This window comes from Medicago truncatula, chromosome 8, assembly GCF_003473485.1.
Source record: "Medicago truncatula cultivar Jemalong A17 chromosome 8, MtrunA17r5.0-ANR, whole genome shotgun sequence".
Taxonomy (NCBI): domain Eukaryota; kingdom Viridiplantae; phylum Streptophyta; class Magnoliopsida; order Fabales; family Fabaceae; genus Medicago; species Medicago truncatula.
Window position 1 is genome coordinate 1,067,357 of NC_053049.1, and position 12,683 is coordinate 1,080,039.

A 12,683-nucleotide genomic window follows, 5' to 3' on the forward strand; every position below is an offset into this window, starting at 1 on the left:
AACAAATAATTGGATGCATGCATAAAATAACTTTACACTCATATTTTACACTATCAATGTATAATAATAAAACAATACAGTAAAGCAATATTTCTTATTTAGTTCAAGGTGCGTAGTGGTCACGATAAAGGTGATTGGATTGGTATAGACAACTTGAAACAATTGAAGGTTAAATGAGAATAAGAGAAATGGCAAAAAAATTACAAGACTAATAAACAAGGATTATGCTAGCAACACTCTCTTTTGAGCACTCTCTTTAGCACTCACTCTTTTATTAGGTAAAATTAATGTATGTCTCACCACTTTATATGGGTTCTATTTCCAAAGTGTAGGTCTTACATTGATTTCACTCAATAAAAGAGTGAGTGCTAAAGAGAGTGTTCAAAATAGAGTGTTGCAAGCACTCAAAATTGGGAGTCTAAAGTTGGACACAATGTGCATAATGGAGGATCCATATCCGCTACAGAACATAAAAAATATTTAGTAATTCTTTTTGTTTAAATTACAATTTAAATATATTTATACTGACTTGATGTATGTTGGTTATGTTTTAGAGAGTGCAATTGGATATAGGGAACCAACATGGTTTCAGCTTTACGAATGACTTCATAGACCAAAAGGGAAATCAAATGAGTAGTTTAATGAAACACAAGCTAAGATAGTTGTATGTATACACTAGTTTTGATTTTTTTTTTTTTTTTTTTATCTTTCATATATTGGACAACTTTTACTTCAAAAAATAAAATAAAATATATTGGACAACTTTAGAGTCGGAATTTTTTTAATTAGAAACTGTGGTTTTTGTAACATCATTAGATTTATCTCATCTTTCTTTTAAACAAGAGCGACATATTTTATTAATTGGAGACTGATTTATTCCGTCTCTGATCACAGACGAATTTTAAAATTATGTATCTAAGACCTTTGGGGTTAAAGACAAAAACGACATACCTAATTATGTCTCTGATTCTGTCTCAGACACGTGTAGAGACAAATTTTTCTCATTTTAGAGATGAATTTTTCCCGTCTCTATTTACAATTTTTTCTAGTAGTAGAAGATCATGAACATGGCGAATAATGAAGTAATTAGGGTTTGAGAGGGTTGAGAGATGACATACCAGAGAAAAATAGATGGAATAGTGCAGTTGTATGAACTAGGGTTTGTGATATTTTAGTATTTGTAGTTAGGTTTATGCTTGGTTGGGTTTTGGAAAAAAGGTTGGATGTTATTCGGGTTTGGCCAGAGGGAACTTCAAACTAGGTTGGCCCAATATGATTTCACATGGACAAGTTGATTTTGGTTACATTTTGTAGTAATTCCTGCACCCAAAACCGCCTAGTGAAAGCCATCACAAACCATTGTTTTCACCCGCCTACTTGCCTAAACTAGTTGACTAGTTTGTTTACCTTTTTCTTCAACCAGGTCAGTTGGTTTTGGGTGGGCCAAGCTCATTTGTCTAGCTCTAGTTGAAAGTGTGAACTATCTTCTCTAAGTCTGTCCTAATTGAATGAAAGTGGTAAGTTATTCAAGGCTACAAGTGGTACGAAATAAGGATCTGAGCACCCTTTCGGAAAGGTATGTGATTTTTATTTTGTGCAAATTCTAACATTTGTCTATTTGGTTACTTGAGGACAAGCAACAATTTTAGTTCCGGTTTAAGATGAAGCATCATCATATGATATTTTTAGCTATTTTATCGAGTACTTATCTAAATAATTGAGGTCATTCTAGAGGTTTTAGAGTGAGTTACTCATGGTTTAGGAAATGTTTTGTAAAGTTTTGAATGGAGTGGCTGTAATTCACTTTTTTTTTCTATAACCAGACAACTTTATAGGTGTTTTGAGTCTTTTATGGTATATATCATGTATTACACAAAGCAAGACATGCAATGGGTGTTACGGAAGCTAGAGAATCAAACATAATGAATATTTGAAGGCAAAATAACTTGGGAAAATTATGTCTCAAGCTCTCCTCAAGGATAAAAAGTGCATGAAGAATAAATAAATAAGGGAAAAACCATATGGTCCATGTGCCCCATGCACGGACCTCGTGCACAATATGAACGCTAAAAGAGTAGAAGAAAAGACCAGGTTTAGATTCATGTGCCCTGCACATGAGGTTCATTTATGTTGCACACGTTGCAGTTGAAAAAACAACTTTTTTTTTTTGCACCATGCGTCTGGGGAGGAAACACCTATCTAAAGTTTATTTTGACCCATAAACATTCATTCATGAACTTCATAGGCAAATGAGTGCGATCAGGGCATCATTAAAGGATGTTTTCCCACCCATTCCACTTGTTATTCTCTATGTTACTTTTCTTTTCTCTTCAATGATGTATTCATTTATCATGAGTTGCTAAACACTTTAAATTAGAGCTTAGAGACGAGCCTCTATTATTTATTGGGAATTCCCAAAAACACATTGCAATTTCTTTTATTAATGATATTTTAATTATGTTTATGTGTGTGTGTGTTAATGTTGTTCAAACCTATTTGATATTGAATTGATCCTAGGTTAGAAATCTTCGATTAGGTTTTCACTTTTCTAACTAGAATCGGTATATTTTATTTGCTCGAGTTGTTCGTTAAGAGATTGGAAACTCTCCTCTTCTATGACTATGTTTAACATTCTGAAAAGCTTGTGAGAATTTAAGTTCCTACCACCATAGCGAAGCAATATTGCATGAAGGGGTCTATGGAACCGTAACTGAAATAGGCCTTACTTTGTTAGACGTGTTGGAACAAAAATGTGTTTAACATTGCCACCTTAAGTTTTGATGATAACAAGGTATTAAATGATTGATTAGATATGCTAATATTTGTTCAAGTGTGCAGGACCATAGACTAAAATTTATAAGTCTTAAAAAAAGGTAATGGTTTTGGAAGAATAGATGAGAGCAATGAAATTTACAAAGGAAGCTTATGTTGCAAGTCTGAGTCTGAAGAAGTCAGAGTCTGAAGAACATCAGAAGCTGACTGCCAGAGTCTGAAGTCAAGAACCTGGAGTTAGTTAAATTTGGTTATTTGAAGACACAAGTTTGTAGAAGGAATAGAAGCCTGGGGCCAACGACTATTTCAGAGGAATTTGAAGGCATTGGATGGCAAAAGTTATGGTGCATAAGGAAATCCTTATGCACCGTGCATAAACACTTTACAACCATAAGATCTAGTGTACACGTGTAATAATCCTAGGCTTCATCTCTACAATTCTCCCTCTCTCTCAAACATTTCTCTCACTAAAACATAAAGCTCTCCCTCTCTCTACAATTCAGATGAGTCTTCATCTCTTGCGGCCACACATGATGATTCCAGCACGGCGGCCGCCGGTGGCACCACTGCTCTGGAGTTCAAAACTCCGTCCAAATAAAAAAAAAATTCATGGTTTTAGACATCCTTTTTTGTGTTGATTCCAAATATCGCCTTAGATTTCTGAAGAAAAAAAAAAACTCACACGAGCGTAGATCTACGAGTAAAAAAACGGAACAAAAAGAGAAAATGAAACTACCTCTTGTTCTTCATGGATCCGTTTCGCGTTTTGGTCTTCTTCTCTGATCCAGTTCGGATTTGTTGTTGTTGTGTTGAAATGTTGTTCCGATCCGGTTCGAATCTTGTTGTGGTAGTCTGTACGAACTCTCCTTGTACCTCTTCTAAACCGATTCTAGATGTTCTTCTTTATGCGGGAACGACGCGGCTTTGAGTTAAAACCAATTCGTCGTCGTACATAACGACATATCTGAACTTATTTATGGATTTTTTGATGAATTCGAGAGTGGTAGATGATGTTTATGTGATTTTCTATGGTTTAGTGTTCATGAGGTTCACAGTTTTAGATCTGAAACTGCTGAAAACCATTAAGTACATCTAATGGTTTTCCACAGCAAAATGGTTTTGGCATTCCGGTACGGTGATGTTGACGAACGACGGTGTTGATGATGAGATTGAAGATTCTGGAAACCATTTCCACAGCAAAATGGGTTTGGAGTACAACTCACAGAAATCATTTCCACAGCAAAATGGTTTTGGCATTCCGGTACGGTGATGTTGATGAACGACGATGTTGATGATGAGATTGAAAATTCCAATGGTGATGATGAACGACGGTGATGGTTCTGTTTGTTTCCGCGTTTGGTTCGTTTTGTTTGGTTTCCTTTTGGGGGTGTAGGAAGCAATTATGTTGGGATTTATGCACGGTGCATAAGGATTTCCTTATGCACCATAATCGATGTCGAGATGCTTATCCACTAAAGAGCGCAGGAAAAGGATAATAGTACAATTGTACAACCACTGCTCCACTTTCATGTCTGCACACAGTACTGCTACAACTGTGTCTACGCTGGTTAATTCTCCAAACAATGAATGAATTTCAAATTATTCCCTCCTATGACATTAACCAAATCAAGAAACAGATCATTGGTGATGATCAAGCTTCAACAACGACTCTTTTAATGTGTTGGCACTTTTACAACGTATCTCTCATAACTCTATATAAAGGAATGAAGACTTGAAGATTTGTAGAGACTCAACAACAGTTTACTTGTGCCAAATGCTGAAATTGTTGCACATCAGTTCACTTAGAATTTCTTATAAACTTTCATATATTAGAAATTCTAAAGTCTTAAGAGTCTGTATCTGATTTGTATTGTGAACATCACTGATTGTATATCAAGTGTCCAAACCAAACATCTTTCTGTGTAATTTTGTTTGTTTAGAAGTCTTTTGCTTCTGTGCTTGAGCATATAGGAAATCTCTTGCTTGTGTGCTTGAGTATTTGAAGTCTCTTGCTTGTGTGCTTGAGCATTTGTAATCAGATTCTGATTTTAGTGAACTCTCCTTGGAAGTGCAAGAGGGACAGGACTACTTCCGGATTGTGAAAGTAACCTTAATAATTTTGCTTGTGTCTTTCTCTTCTCTTTCTCTATCTTTACTTTATCCGCTGCATTAGACTCTGAACATTGTTCAAGAATCTGAACTCTATCAGACTCTGGACTTAGTTTAAAAAAGAAGAAAAAGCTAACACAATTCAACCCCCCTTCTTGTGTTTTTCTCACCTTCAAGACGTCGTAAGCTTAAACCTCAAATAATATTTAAACTAGCAACATGTTCTATTCAACAAAAACATAGAAGGTATTCAAAGAATCCAAATCGATGTCATCTCTCTATTTCAAAACCCTTTATTTTTATTCACAAATAACCAATCCAACAAACTTCCTCCAATTTACTGTTTTTATTTATAAGTTAAGTTAATTGTGTAATACCAAAAACAACAATTCATGTTTAAACGACAACATACTACTTTATTACTTGAAAAGGTTTTGTGCACTTGCCAAAATTTTCATCAATCTTCAATAAAGATCTATTAGAAAAAGTTATGAACATGATTTTTAAGCATATTGCAGTATCCCTCTTAAATTTTTTATTAGATCATGTTGTACGACATTCATGTTGTCCTTAGCTCAACTTGTTTTGAAATAGAACTCATTGTAATATCCTCTCATGTGAGGGAAAACAAAGAAATCTATCTTTGACTTTGTAACACGCAAACACAAATTCAACCTTTGTTGTGACCGGTCTGGTGGTGGCAAAAATCATTTTGTTTAAATGGTCATTTGAAGATACGTTAAACACACAACATCTCACAAGAACATGTTAGGAGCTTTGAGAAGGCAAGGTAGATTCAGACTAAGTTAGGAACATGTTGTTAACTAGTATAAAAATACTGTGGGGTTGGTTTCCTTTCACTTTCTCTCTATTTTATTTAGATGCACAAAGTTATTTGTGTTTTAACTCTAAAATGTTTATTTTCAATATAGGTGAATGATTTGTTAAAAAAGAAATAATCATGTGTTATGGAAAAAATCTATTAAGAAAGATTTCAACAAAGAATATTTCATAACTTGATTCATGCAAAAGTTTAAAATAGTCGAAATAATTCAAACCCCATTTTTGTATTTCCTTCACCTTCATTAAGGTGGCCCCTAATGTCTATCATATAAAAAGAAAACATGATTAGAGTTTTTCTTGTTTTTAATATTTAGGAGCGGTTCAAGCTATGAAAAATAGGGAAATTTAAAGTACTCGGAGCCGCCACTAAAGATTATCTTTTAATCCAATAAAATTAAATTTTGCTATAATGTGTTTGCAACCACGCCATTGCTTGTAAAATATAGAGGTTTGCATGTAATGTTGAATTACTGGTCATTTCAATTTTTCTTGTTAATAAGTTTTTTTTGTTAATCAGAATCTCCTCCAAGATTTATTAGGTCATCTGCTATTAGATTTTTATTATCGGGTCATCTATCATTTATGTTCACGGTCGAGATGTTCAGTCCTAGACGTGAGAGAGTGTGATTAAGAGTCTCATATCAAATAAGAGATGGTATGATAATGTATTTGTAATCGAGGACAATCTTCACCTCACAAAACCGGATTATTTTATCCGATATGAGAGATTTTACGAGACCTATTTAAAAGTAGTATACACAACATTAATAGAAGGTATAGTTGTAAAACTTTATATTGAAAAGTAAATATAACATTCATTTTAAAATAATTATTTTTTGTCGAAGCGGATGGAATACTTTTATATGTATTTTCGCCTTTGTCCTCGTGAGCTTATCTGAGTTGGTATGAACAATATATAATTGGTATGAACAATATATAATATATGCAATGTCTGAGGTTCAAACCTTAACCACCACAAAAAAAAAAAAAAAAAAAAAGTATTTTCGCCTTTGAAGACCATACCTCATTAACCAAATTTACCAAACTAGTGGCAACCAAATGAAATGGCTTACTCTCCCTAGCCTTCCATTTCATGTATCGTCATTGCCAATACCCACATGTGCCTTCAATGCCCAGCCAACTACTCACTCCATATATGGCATATATCATGCCAAACATGCTTAGCAAAAATATCTAAATGCTTGTGGTACCAAACAAAGATAGAAAGTGGTACTAAACAAAGATAGAAAGTGGTACCAAAAAAACATAAATACCTCTCATGTGGCTAGTAGGCTCCCACAACGTATATGATATTTTTTTATTTTGAAGGAAACGTATATGATATATATACCTCTCCTATGCAATTATATCAAAATAAATAAAGACCTCTCCTATCCAGCAACAAACGCCAATATATAGAGTTAAATGTGTTTTAAGTTTCTATTAAATTTTAAGCTTTGTTTTTGTCTTCATAAAAAATCACATTAGTCTCTGAAAAAGTAACATACAAATAATTTTAGTTTTATTTAACATATTTTTAAATGATTTTTTTTCTACAAATGTTTTAGAACATTATAAAACACTCATCTACATTCCAACAAAAAAAAAAAAAAAACACTCATCTACCAAAATTTAGAACTTTTAAACAGGGAATGAGTTAAATATGAATTTTTCAATCGCCAGAACTCAAGATAAAAAAAAAAAATCTTTGACCTAAAAATCTAATTTTGAACTCGTTTTTAGTAGAGAAGCTTTTTATAATATCTTAAGTCTTAACCATGTTTATTGTAAAGCATCCGAAAATATAAGTTAACTTAACAACAATAACTAAAATTATTTGCTGGATAATTTTGTTTGGATTAAAAAATGTAATTTTTAATGGAAACAAAAAATAATCTTTATACTTTTGTGGGGACAAAAAACATAACAAATATTTTTTTTTTGGCTAAAATGCAGTTTTGTCCCTTTAAATTTTTCAATTGGTTGATTTTAACCCCCTAAATTTCAATTGCTCTATTTTAGTCCCCTTAAATTTACCTCATCCATACTTGGCTGATGGTTGTTATTGTTAGGGTTTAGAGTTTAGGAGTATTTAGTATTGCAAAATTCACATGTGAATCCTTAACCTCCATTGCTTGGTATCCTTCATATCATTCACTCTTATTTTGATTTGAAACCATACCTAGAATTGTTCATTTCATTCCATTTGGTTATTCGATAAATAAACAAGTAACATTACGAGGAGGATTCCCTGTCATTAAATAGTTACACATTGTCGGCAGAAAATAACAAATGTGTTGCAGAGAGATTTGCATAAAAAACAAGACGAATTTTGCGTGAAACACGTTCAGAAATTGATTTGTAGAGAGAATTGCAAGCATTTATGTTTTGCACGTGGTTTGACAGGATATATGGAGTGACTAATTGGCTGGTCATTATGTACATATATAGTGATTGACAAGGATACATGCAAATGGAAGGCAAAGGAGAAAGAGAGAGTCCTGGATTACAAATTTGAAGTTTATTGGTGCTTTTGGATTTTGAATCCCTAATAGTTTTGGAGTATTGGTTGTGCGCTAAATGAAAGCAACACTTGTTCATCTCTTTTGTTGCTTTGTGACTTACTCCAAACTCCACTTTTTAAATACATTCAATAATTAATTTACCTGATCTTTATTATAGATCGGGTACATTAATTATTCAATATATCTAAAAAGTAGAGTTTTATTTATAATAGTAACAGGAGATAGCATATGGTAAACACTTGTTTGGTCTTAATTTGAACATAACATATGGATGGTAACTTTTAAGAGCAGCGGAAATCAATCAATAATTAATAAGTTTATGCAAGGCTGGCCTAAGGGCCAAGTAATTCAAGCAAAGGTTTTAGGCCTCAAAATTTTGAGTGAAAAAAAAGGCCTCTAAAAAATTAATTAATTTATAAGTATATTATATGACAAATAAATTACAGACATTTGCATAGCTTAACTGATTACCAAAAAGATCTCAATTACTCTTGGTCATGAATTCAATTTTTGGTCTCCACAAAATTGATTTTATATAAATATTATGTTAAAAAAGTAATAATTTTAAAGGCCACATTAAATTTTTTGCTTTAGGCATCTTAATTTGTTGGGCCGGCCCTGAGTTTATGTTAAACTTGTAACGTTATAAGATTATCATGCAAGAGAAAGAGTGAATTTGGATTGCATTTTTTCTGAAATTTTTATGAATAGTTGGGTCTTTGGTTTTTGTTGATGAAGAACTTGTTTTTGTTATGGCTGGTTTTTTTAATATTTTATGTAAAAAAGGATAATAGTGTTAACCCTTAAAAAGATAAAGCATTAAAATGGGAAAAAAAATATAATGTTACTTAAAATTAAGTTAATAGACTATTAATATAATTTTGCATATTATTTATTAAGGACAATTTTATAAAACAATTCATAATATTTTTTTCACATAAAATTAATTATATTTCTTAATACGTGTTAAATGTTCAAAACTTCATATAATTTGGAACAGATGAAGTATTAATTATTTATTACTTCATTTTTGGTTATATTAGAAATCATCTAAACATACATTTGAAAATAAATAACACTCCGAGTACACATGACATCTCACAAGCAAATACATGAGTAATTTTACATGTGGCTCTACAACATTTTTTTTGATACAAAACAAACGACGTTCATTCATTTAAATTGATAGAGTACATCGATGCAATACAAATTCGCTAAAAACAAAAATGATGAATTTGTGAACAAACTCACAACATCAATGTTAATAACATAAAACGACAAAGTACATAAGCCTACATATGTAACTACATTAAAATCTCTGGAATAGTCCTGCCTCGGGATCTGCAACGTTGATGAGGCCAAAGTCATTGGTTGGATCTGCACTAGATCAAAGCTGATTTGACAATCTGAATCGAACAACCACCTGAACAAGGAAAAAGATAAACAACGTCGCACAAAGATGACAAACAAAACAACGTCACACTAAGACGACGAAATCACAAAAGGAAAACCTAATTCGATGTGAAAATCACTTATTTAAATAAAAGAGAAGGAGAAAAATGATTTAGAGCGGTGATTTGGGGTCAAAAATTGGCCCTAATCCACCGCTCTTTGATGGATGAAGGAGAATAATTTAGCTGACGACTCACAACATTCTTAAAATTCAAATTACATTTTATACAAGCAAACAATTACTACCATAAATTCGTGATCATTATATTGACAATTTAAAATTTGATTTATCCTCATTTATATCGCAATAAATGAATAATTAATCATATATTGTTAAGCAAAACAAAATCAAAAGTACTAATAATTTAATGCAAAAATCAACATAATGATACTACATTAACAAATAATTTTTATTTTACAAAAAAACAAGTAAGTATTGTTTTCTATTACAACCTTATTAATAATTTAATGCAAAAATCAACATAATGAAACTACATTAACAATTGATTTTTATTTTACAAAAAAAACAAGTAAGTATTGTTTTCTATTACAACCTTATTAAATGAATAAAAAAAATTGGGTTACCAAATCCAATATATATATGGTTATAAATAAATGCATTGAAAATCATATTTTTTAAAATATGTTGATTTAGATATTAATATGAAAATCTAATGTGGTCATGATTTTTTTTAACCTTTAATTAAAAAAAATTAAATTTAAATTATATGAAACAAGGACAAGTGTATGATGCATTATCAAAAGTAAGTATATTTTTGTTATCGTCTGCATATGGACTAGTGCAATATTCAAGCTGTTCAACAATTAATATTTGTTCTAATGGATAGAATTTCAATGTGTTTTGTTTCATAAACTAGGAAACGAATAAAATGTAAACGGTACGAGAGTTAACAGAGAAATGAGTATGTTGGGATTGTATCAATCTATTTCATATATGTATTCTTATGATTAGTATTGCAGTTTCTAGTTCTCACTTGATATTCTCACGTATTGCTCGACAAACATTATTTATGTCTAAATAAGATTGGGGGTTCAATCATATAGGTTAATCGACGATTTTTTGACCTATAAACTATAACACCCCTAAAACCCCACATATTATTTTATAATAAAAATACATTAAAAAAATTAAACATGCAAGGGTGTCACACATCTTCTTCAATAAAAATACTTCATTTAAAATAAAAACATCGCAGCGGAAAAGTTCTCATAACATCAAAGTGATTTTTCACATTTATAATTCCAAATCAAAACTGATTTCAAAAGATTTCTAAAGCCTAGTCTAAAATAAAATAAATCCTCAATCCTTAGCGTCACATATTTGAGCATCGACTAGATAAAGACTCACAAATGCGATAAGTAAACGAGTAGGCTCCAAAACCATCCTCAGAGACTCACTACTACTAAACTTCTTCTATGTCCCTAACTCGACTCTATATGCATGTGGTACCGGTTTTGGATATCAGAATTATCTTATTGATTTATCCCCCATCTTTAAACACATGTTTAAATCGGACTAACCATGAATGCATGAACACCAAATAATGACTCAACAAATGCGCATCCTTAAATGATTAGAAAAATACACATCTTTAAATGACCCGACAAATACACATTTAAATAGCATCATCATCAAATATCACATCTTTATATAACACATCTAGTGTTATATAAATTGGCATACCCGCCATCTTAGTGAATTGAAGAAAATGTTGTCGAAGCTCACCATCAAGCACAAAAGAAATGCCTAACCAATTACAAATAAGATGTGTGACACCCTTCAATATTTGTTAGATCCTCGCCCTTTGAGAGTCTCTCTATGTTTCTTTGTTTTCCTCTCCCAAAAAATGACATAATCCCTGCTGGAAATGACTTGGATGGAAGCAATTTATACCATTTTTGAAAAGTGATTGCTCATTGTGGTCATGCCCATGCCACTGCTCGCCGTGGCGAGCGAAGCTTTTTTCATCAGTGGATTTTTGCCACATCAGCACTGGAGCTGTCAAAACCTCCTTAGCTCGTTGTGGTGAGCTCATTCTTTCTCGACCACACCTTATTTTTCTGATTTTCTTTTCTTTCTGACTTGCTTCGCCATGACCACGCCCAGGCTCGCCGTGGCAAAGATAGATATAAACTATAGACTACATCTAGAAATAAATGTTTTCCTCAACAAAAAAAATCTAGAAATAAATGTTGATGATGCGTCTGCAAAAATTATAAAAATATTTTGCAACCATGCCAAATACCTTCACTCTCAATTTTCAATTCTAAAGGGAATCAAAGATTTGAGAAATTATTTTCAGTTTTTAATTCTTATCCTTGAGTCATAGAAATTCTTGAGTCAATTCTTAGAATTTTGCTCTTCACTCAGCACATTTCGCTCGCGCCCTGCATGTTTTCCAAATATAACCCTGTGTGAGTTAAGTCACGTTGCGTGACTTAACTCACGCACCTCACAAGCTTTGTGTGACTTAAGTCACGCACCACCGAGCCTCTGCGCGAGTTGACTTGCGCAAGTTGGCCGGTGGTAAAAACTGAAACACAAACGTTTCTGGGACGGTGGTCAATGCTTTTGATTGGTTTTTACACATTTTTTTTAAGTTTTTCACACGTTTTTGGACCTTAATAAGTATTATCTACCTTATACCACCTATAAAAACCCTCACATACTTCCTCTTTTCCTCACATTTTCTCCTCCCACTCTCTCCCCCTCTTTCTCTTCTCCTTCTTTGTTTCTATAGTCTCTAGAGTCTTTATACCCCTTTAGGTAAATACCAGTGGCTTTTGAGGGAAGTAGTGGTCCGTTAGGTTGGGAAAAAAGACATCATCCCTTGAGGTTAAATTAGGTTTGCTTCCTTTTACTCCCAAAATCTTTTTACCGTGGATAAAAAGAGTCATCATGGGGCATAAAAGGAACCAAATTTAAATTTAACTCAAGGGATCTTGATGTCGTTTTCCCCA